Below are 9917 nucleotides of genomic sequence, written 5' to 3'. Positions count from 1 at the left end.
AAACAGTTGATCTGTGTTGGGAACCTCTGCTGGGGGAGGGATTGAGAGATAAGCATGGCTCAGAGCTGAGGGTGATCCAAGAAATAGCATCCAGAGTGAAACCAAAATGAAAAGCCAGAGAAATTATGTGATCAAAGTGTCAATCCAAAAGGCAAGATAAGAGTATTCAGTTCTGAGGGACTTTCCTGGTGGCACAGCAGTTAAGAATCCGCCTGACAGTGTAGGGGACACAGGTTCAATCCCTGGTCTGGGAAGATCCCACATCCCACATGCCACGGAGCATCTAAGCCCATGCACCACAACTACTGAGCCTGTGCTCTAGAGCTCTAGAGCTGCTCCATAACAAGAGAAGCCACCGCAATGAGAAGCCCGCACACCGCAATGAAGAGTAGCCCCCGCTTGCTGCAACTACAGAAAACCCTTGCGCAGCAACGAAGACCCAACACAGCCCCAAATTAATTAATTAATTTTTAAGAAAAAGAATATTCAGTTCTGGGTAGAATGGTATAATTTGAGGTTGACCAATGCTTCCTTCAAGAACAACTAGAAACACTGGATAAGATAAGGTCACTTGTTTAAAGACAGCAGACAACTGCTGAATCAAAGAGGACAAGAATGGCTAAATTTCTCGGGCTTCCCTGGTGGCACAGTGGTTAAGAATCCACCTGTCAATGCAGGGGACACGGGTTTGAGCCCTGGTCTGGGAAGATCCCACAGCCACAGAGCAACTAAGCCCGTGCACCACAGCTACTGAGCCTGCCCTCTAGAGCCTGCGAGCCACAACTACTGAGCCCGTGCCACAGCTACTGAAGCCTGCGTGCCTAGAGCCCGTGCTCTACAACAAGAGAAGCCACTGCAGTGAGAAGCCTGCACATCATAACGAAGTGTAGCCCCCACTCGCCACAACTAGAGAAAGCCAGAGTGCAGCAATGAAGACCCAACACAGCCAAAAATGAAATAATTTTTTTTTTTTTAATGGCTAAATTTCTCGAGAGGAGAGAGCTTCATCTCTCTGGCATCTGCAGTCACTTTTTCCCTTGGGGCATATGCAAATTATAAGAGATTGTCGATCTGAGATTTTTCAAGACTGCTGTGAGGAAGAAAAACCAGCAGAGATTTGAATGGTCTTGTGGGGCTATAGAGATATAATTAAAGGCTTAAGGGACCTCAAACACAAAACCCTCAATACACCTGACATTTGCAAATTTCTGAAGTTGTGGGGGCAGGTGATTAAAAAGCTAAGCAGAAAATTTCTGAAACACTAACATTTTTTTCATAGACTTATGGTACTGGGGAAACAAAGAGTAGACTTCAGGACTTGCAAGCTATGACGAAAACTTCTGAAAATCAGAAAGAAATTTTCCGCTGTTTCATAATGCTAAAGAGAAAAAGATTAGACCTGCCAGGAGAAGGGAGACCAGTGAACACACCAGACATTTATTGATAGTCGAGAAAATCCTGAAGGACAACATCTTAGTAACACAAACAAGTCAGAGGCAGACTGAACCTTACCAAAACTAAAAGTCAGCCTCAATGCATTTCATTCCCTGATTGGTTTAAGATGATCAATTTCAATTTCATCTGCCTAGCAGAGGAAAGGATAAACCCACCCTGAAGAAAGAAAAAGTCATTTGGAACTATATAATTTTTACACACAATGACCAGCGTTCAATAAAAAAAATTCTAGACATACTGTGATTCAGGACCATATTACTAAAAACCACAAGAAAAAACATTCAATAGGAATAGAACCACAGGTGACATAGACATTGGAGTTAGCAGATAAGGACTTTAACTATGATTAATATGTTCAAGAAAATAGAACTTTAAAATGTCTATGTCTAATATGTTTAAGAAAATAGAGAAAATCAATTTTAAAATGGAGAATTTTTCAGAGAATTATAATCTCTAAATGGAATCAAATGGAGACTTTAGAATTTAAAAATATAATATATGATATTATGGGTTTAATAGAGCTTAGGAAAAGAAGACGGGGGACTTCCCTGGTGGTCCAGTGGCGAAGACTCTGTGCTCCCAATTCAGGGGCCCAGGTTCGATCCCTGGTCAGGGAACTAGATCCCCCATGCCGTAACTAAGAGTTCACATGCCACAACGAAAAGATCCCACATGCCGCAACTAAGACCCGACACAATCAAATAAATAAATATGAAAAAAAGAAGAAACAGAAGATAGGATTAATGAACAGCAAAAATGATCAATAGAAAATGCCTAAATTGAAGCACAAAGAAAATAGGAATGGAAAACATAGGATAAAGCACAAAAGATATGTAGGACACAATGAAAATGTGTAATACACATGAGCCCCAGAAGGACAGGAGAGGATGACGCAAAAGGAATATTTGAAGATATAATGGCCAAGAATTTTCCAAATGAAGAATGATAGCAACACACAAATGTATGAAACTCTGCCACAGATTCAAGAAGCAACCATCAGCAAAATAAATACAAAGAAAACCACACTGAGGCACATCATGATAATACTGGCTGAACATCAAAAGGCAAGGCAAAGGAGAGAATCTAGGTTTACAGCAAAAGGCCAGAAACTGGAGAAAGGCCATAGTAACAGAAAAAAAGAAGCTGGATTACTTGGATGATCCACAGGGTGGTACACTTGACAAAGTATTTCAGATAGAGGTGAAAGCTCTCAAGAATAAAGAGACAGACTAACTTTGAGTTTTACTTTTAGTTCACTTGTGCTAAGAAGCCTAAGAACAATAATGAAATCCCACGCAATTTTTACACTAATTAATTAGAGTCACAACCAAGTTTTTTCTCTCTCTATTATATCCAAATAAGTTCATTTATATAATTTATTGTTTGATAAACACTTTAAATTTCAGGAAGGGTTTGCTTCTTGCTGGGTTTCCTGAACCTGTGAGGACTGCTGTCCCCGACTCTCTCAGTCAGGAGCCCAGGCTTGGAAAAACTGAGCCAAAGAAAGGAAGATCCAAGAGAGTATATCAGTATTACCGAGGGGGACTTTTCCCCCTTCTCTCCTTTCCAGGAGTGAATCAGAAATTCTGATAGGGGATGATGAGGAAAGGGCCAGTAATTGCATATTGAATGGCTCCCCATGTATTTCTGTCTCCCTCCTCCCCACCCTTGCCCTCATTAAGAACCACTTCTCTATATTGGTGCAAATGAATCCCCCAGAGATCCTATTAAAATGCAGATTCCAACACAGTAGCTCTGGTGGTGGTGGGGGGGGGATCTGGGATTCTGCATTTCTAACAAACTCCCAAGTGATGCGGGAAATTGCTTCAAAGACTACTTTGAAAAGCAAGGTTTTAGGTGACCCCCAAATCACCTAAAATTGGCCACTCTGGCTGTTAAATGTGCACTGTCTTAAGATAGATCTGAAGTTCTCCCAAGAAGGCGGCTGTGGGTGGCAGCGGGGGGGGGGGGGGCGGCAGTCAGTGATTGCAATTTTGAAATGTTTACCAAAGTATATTCTGAACACTAACTACAGTAGTTGCAGAAGATGTTAATACATGTTCCTGAGAAGAAATAGTTCCATGGCCAAATAAGTTTAGGAAGCATAGTACACTTTTCCCCCTTTGAGAGATTCACGATGCACATTTGCATTTTAATGATTCTGAACCATCTGCAGTAGGGAAACATTTAATCTGATAATTTATTTAATTAACCATTAACACTCTGAGAACTAGTGTTCAATGGAATAAATTTTGGGATATGCAGCCATACAGAGCAGTAGCTATCAATCTGGTGTGTATTGGAATTAGCTAGAGAGCTAATAGAGAACACAGATGCTGTCACTGAACCAAACTTGGGTCCGCTCACCCACCATGCAGCAAAGCCAATTTACTGACACTGGGTTGTGGTAAAGTACAGTATTTATTTCAGCCACCAAGCAAGGAGAACAGGCAGCTCATGTTCAAAAGACCCAAACTCCCTGATGGCTTTCAGGGAAGGGTTTTTAAAGGCAACATTTGGGGTGAGGGCTTCAGGGTGCATGACTGTCTTCTGATTGGTTGGTAGTGAGGTAACAGGGTGGTGTTTTAGGAGTCTTAATCATCAACCTTCTGGTTCCAACCAGTCTGGGGTCTGTGTGCTTGCAGTCACCCTCCTCTACCGGGGCTGGGTCTTAGTTTCTGCAGAACAACTCAAAGATATGTATTAGATTGTTATGTATATTCCTTGAGGAGGAACTAGGATTCTGTTTTATCATTGAACTATTATCATTACTTATCTTGCTTAATTGCTTTTCCTTAGTTTCTACATTCCCTCACTTCCCTAATTAGTAACTGCCTGTGTCTGGCTCTTTGGAACTCGGGGAAGGCCTAGGAAACAAAAGCCTTTTTCTACAAACAAGAAACGGGGGACACGGGCCCCAAAGGGTGCTGCTCAATTTCATTGCTTGGTGAAGTTGGATACGTCCTAGACCTTTGTATTTTCACCAAATTCCCCAAGTGATTATTAGTCCCACCAAAGTTTTAGAATGACTGCTATAGTCATCTCAGAGGAGTTTCTGTTACCAGCTGGAGAGGTAGGGTTGCCTGTTAGCCCAGCTTCCCTTTTGCAGAAGCCTATGTTATCCCTGGGAGGACCAGCATTGGCTGCAAACTGCCTTCATCTAAGGAAGAAGAACGTTTAGACCAGGTGGGGCACCCCAAAGATTCCTATGTTCTATTGTACACACTGCAGGGATTCATCCAAGTCTTTTCACTGTAACCTCCCAATCATCAGTGGCTATCCATTAGCCTTGTTCCAAATCAGAGCTCGGGAGAAGGACTTTCTCTCTAGAACCAATTCACTGATTCACTGAACAAATCTTCATCAGTCAGGATTTTGGCAGTATTCAATGAATAAGATGGACAGGCACTCCCACGAGGCAGCGGTAGGGAACAGACAATAAACAAGTAAATGAATAATTTCAGATAGTAATCAATGCTGTGAAGAAAATAATGTCACATGTTGGGAAGCAGAGATATTGAATAATATCATCTGAACTAAGATGGAACTCTGTGACTGAAAAACAAAGCAGGCAACTCCATGAAGTGCAATTATGAAGTTTATTGTGGGTAACTTACATTCAGGCAGGCAGGATCAGGCAGAGAGATGATTCAGAGGCACTCGCAGCTGCACTCCACACTGCCAAGGGGTACAGGGGGATATAAAGGGGCTAAGGATAAAAATAGAATCTGACTATCAAGTGAGAAGCACGTCCACACCAACTGGAACTGGGGGCTTTTCCTTCCCCCCGGGCGGGGGCAGGTGTCTCATGACCATTAACCATCTGCGTCAGCAAAAAGTACTCTTCAAGTTTTCATATCAGTTGAAGGTAAGGGTAAAAGTTGATAGGGAACTCCTCTGGTTTGGTGCATTCCTTGTGAGTTAGGCTAAAGCTCAGTCACTCAGAAAAAGAGATGGGGTAGGACTGTGGGCCTAAGATGGAGCTGACAAAATGGCGCCAGTGTGGTTCAGCCACATATCATGGGACGGAGAATGACTGAGTCAGGGATTCCATTTAGATACTGTAGTCCTGTAAGACTGCAAAAGTCCTAGGGCCAGTCCAGGTAATGTAGATCCCATTCCAGAAAGGCCAACAGTGACTGGGATTGGCCTTAATGGTTCAGAAAACTTCACCAGCTACCCTAAATATATCTGGTTAGGAGGCAGCCTATATCCCTTGTACCTACTACAGTGACTGGCTCATAAAGGGCCCCCAGTGAATACTGGTGAATGGTTGGCTGGCTGGCTGGCTGGATGGATGGATGGATAAGTGGATTGTTGTATGTGTAGTTAGTTCCAGTGATTTTGACAAGACCTCTTTGGTGAGAACTTAAAGCGGGACTTGCTGAAGCTATTGGGCCAAACTGGGCATTCACTTTGATGAACAGCTCCCTTCTAAATGATAAGGCAATGGTGAGATATGCTATACCTGACCCTGAACATATGTGGTGTTCTAAGAGTTATGAGGCTGCCTTGGGGAAGTGACGACTTGAAATCTGAAGGCTGAGTAGAAACTAACCAGGAGGAGAAGAAAGAAAAAGGCATTTCAGGCAGAAGGCATAACCCAGATAACTGTGGTGCAGGGGGAGAGCAGGATACTGGTGAGGCTCTGGAAGGAAGCTGGTCTGGAGAGGGGTGAGTAGAGGTGTGGGGCTAGAGGAGGTGGGAGAGGTAGGCCAGAGCCAGATCCTGCAGGCAAGCTCAGGACTTTGTTCTGAGTCCCAGTAACTAACTGTGTGTCCACTCATTTGCTTTTACCCCCCTGTAAGCTCCTTTGTGTTTATGCTAGGGTGTTCCTCACCTAATAAAAATCCCAGTTCCTTCTACCAGCCCTCTGTGTTTAGGATTATATTAGTATAAGAAATTTCAGCTGTGGTGTCAAGTTACAGGCAGACTTAAGTAGGGATAAAAATAAAGTGGTATATTCTTGAGAAGAAGGGAAATGGATGCTCCCCCTTGAACAAAGAGGAGGGATTGAGACATATAATCAGCTGTTTCTCTATGATATATCTCACCAAGGTAAATGCAGTGCCCCTCTTATCAGTCAGCAAACTACCAATTTGAAGTATCCAAAAATGTGTGCACTAAACTCTAACACAGTTAGATCTGAAACTCTGGAATTCTTTGGCAATTTGGGGTGGCTCTGTTATAAAGCAGGGGCTGTGTAGAAATTATGGAGTGGTGATATTTATATCCTGCACAGTGGCTTGCATTAAGTAGGTGCAATAATTGATAATAAATACTAAGCTGAATTTTAGGACATTGAGAGCCACTGTATAATCAACAAATGCATGCATTTAGGACCATTATCTGGGACTCTTGTCAAGGAAGAAGCACAATGTTGTGAAAGCACTGGCCAAGATTCATGAAGACAATATTCTGATTCTTGCTCTGGCTCTGTCATGAAGGAGCTCGTGGCCCCTGGACAACTCTTTCAAGCTACCATAAGCCCCACCTTCATTATAAAATACGGTGAAGTCATAAGTATTGTTACAAGAATGGCAAAAGTTAAGTATCATCAAAATTATCTGAAAAATGTGTGAGGAAGAAAGTGCCTGAGGAAGGCGCAATACCGCAACCTGACACACCACACCACCTCTTAGTAAGTCCAGCATTGCCAATTTCTCCCCCAGTGTTGGACAGAATTGCTGTTGACTCAACTGAACACCACATGAAGTGGTTGGCTTGCATTCAGGAGCCATGTTGTAACAAAAAATGTACCTTCTCTTTAAACACTAAAGCTACATTTCAGTGAGGTGTGATGCTTCCTGGGAAGCACCTGGTTCTGACTGAGGTAACACTGCCCACATGTATCTCTCTCATCTCCCCAGCTGCTGTTTCTGCATCTGCTAAGAGAAGAAGGTGATACCTCCTCATCCCTACCTACCTCAAATGCATTTTATGAGGATAACTGTGGATACGTGTACAAAGTCCAAGTCAATGGGAAAAATCTCCAAAATCAATTTGTCACGTCAACGCTGTTTTATGCAGCCAACATTTACAATAATTCAGTATCACATATGACAGAATCCCAGGGCTACAAGTGTTCTTCGAAGGATCCTCACTTTTCAACAAGGTGACCTACTCTGTGTTGCACTTAAGACATTTTTCCTTTAATAACTTACCATCTGCTTCTTTAGAAATTTCACTCACTGTCTTAGTAATGTCTTTTGCAGCCATAAAAAATAAGTATTCTTGCCTGTGACAGTACTTCAGATATTCAAGGACAGCAGCTGTGTCTCCTCTTCTCACAGGACATGAGTACCAAAGCTTTCATTCACCATCCCAGATATATACAAAATTTATTTACCAACCTCCCTATTACAGGGCAGACAGGAGAGCCGGGCCTGCCTATGTGTGAGGTTCCTTGAATGGAAAAAACTCATTTCTGGTTTGGAATAATGGCTGCAAACCCAGAGTAAATGTATCATAGGGCAGGTTGAAGATCGCTTTCTTAAATGAAAATTTCAGATTTGTGCATTTTACTGATACCAAACATGGACAAAAAAAGAAAAAGAAGAAAAAAATTCACCACCTTAATTCCCCAAACGGAATCCAATTTCTGAAGTCCACCATCTTTTAAATATTTGAAATGTTTCCAGGGATTGTGTTTAGGTCATGCATGCATGCCATCTCTGGAATTCATTTTTCAAGGATCCAGGTTGAACAGAATTGAGATATGGGGATTTATTTATGTTTTCTAATGCCCAGAGATAATCAAGAATGCCACAGTTATTTCTCAAGAACAATATGACTTCGTGAACCCATTAACTTTTTTTTTTTTTAAAATATGGAACGCTTCACGAATTTGCGTGTCATCCTTGTGCAGGGGCCATGCTAATCTTCTCTGTATCGTTCCAATTTTAGTATATGTGCTGCCGAAGCGAGCACCCCATTAACTTTAACAGGAGTAAGCATAAGAACAGACTGAGGTCATCTCCCTAATAGCTCTAACAGCTTCTGAACAAATGGAATCCCATAAATTTTCCTAATTCCATGGTTCTTAAAAGACCAATGGCTGAGTAATTCTACCAATGATATAATTCTGTTAACTATCCTGATCACTTTCTGAGCCTTGTAATGACTAGAATGTATAGCACATATAGTCTGGGATATACACTGTGAAATCTGTTCATGGTTTTTGCTAAAAGTTGATAAGTTTAAAAATACAGTGTAGGAAAATTACTTATGGTTGTGGAGGAAGATGGGAGAAAAGTGCCAAATGAGCTTTTAATGAGGACTTGAGTGTGAACATATGTAAAAAGAACCTTTAGATAGAGGCATTATGATAAACAAAAAAGATCAAGCTAAGTTCTCAAGAAAATTTATAGGTACAAGATCATAGTGTTTATATGTACAATGAACAACTTATTCATGAAGAACTATTTTGTTCACTGTTAATAGACAAGCACACTTGGTTCCCTGGAAACACTTCAACTAGACAAAACATACCAACATGTTAGTCATAAATATAGCTTTATTATTATTTCATAATCTAAAAACTTTTTTTTTTAATCTGGGAACAGAATATTCCTACTTCCATACAACAGAATGACCCTGAAGAATACCGGAAAACAGTGTCTAAGTAATCTGAACTTTGCATTTAAGAATCTGTAACCTAGTTTGGGAAAAGAGAATGAAAGGTTTGAAATAAAGATTTCTTCCTTACAAAGCAAATAATAAAATTAGATCCATTCTTCAGTTTAAACTTGAACATGTTTTCCCAGAAACTTTGGTGAATTCTTCAAAAAAGCAATTCTAAGGTTGACTGCCTATTAAGACAAAGAAAATATTTAAAAATAAGACCCAAGTTGGACATGGCACAAGACTTAGGCCAAGGCATGTAAATGGGATATCCCTTAGAATGAGGTGGCTCCCATGTCTCAAAAGCAAATTTATATCTCTAAGGAAGCACAATATACATAATGCATCTCCTTATGTAAGAGTCAGAATTTAGTTAGAACTTAAAAAAAATTTTTTAATATAATAAATCTTAAAATCATTTCTCTTGTGTAATGTACATAGAGTAGATATGACGTTATGGTGCTTTCTTAAGATCACTGGGTACCACTGTCAAAGAGAGCTGTCATGCCCTCTAGGCATATTAAGTGAAAATTGAAAATGTAAGTTACATTAAATAAAATGGGGAAAAAATCTGGTTTATATCACCTTTAAAAGCAAACTGTTGTCATTGCACACACACATTATGGGACAAAGAGCATGCAATACAACAAACAAATCAATTTTTTAGTATGTAAAAGGCTAAAGTGCAATCATGGTATAAACATCAATAATAAATAACCTTGAAGGAGATTAATTCTCCAAATAAATAATTATTATAATGCTACAGTTTTTAGCGTTAGCCTAAACAGTGATATTCACAGCAATGTTTTTTCCCACTTAATAGTTGCCTACACACCACG

General features: G+C 40.6%; 1 non-coding gene across 1 annotated transcript; it reads right to left on the bottom strand.

Annotated features, from left to right (window-relative positions):
- Nucleotides 1-8278: 8278 nt before the first annotated feature.
- On the bottom strand, nt 8279-8385 carry LOC132501236 (U6 spliceosomal RNA). Its single transcript, XR_009534202.1, has one exon. It is a non-coding gene; the product is annotated as a U6 spliceosomal RNA (small nuclear RNA).
- Nucleotides 8386-9917: the final 1532 nt, after the last annotated feature.

This window comes from Mesoplodon densirostris, chromosome 1 (assembly GCF_025265405.1).
Source record: "Mesoplodon densirostris isolate mMesDen1 chromosome 1, mMesDen1 primary haplotype, whole genome shotgun sequence".
NCBI classification, from domain to species: Eukaryota; Metazoa; Chordata; class Mammalia; order Artiodactyla; family Ziphiidae; genus Mesoplodon; species Mesoplodon densirostris.
This window is presented reverse-complemented; position numbering and strand designations above follow the sequence as displayed.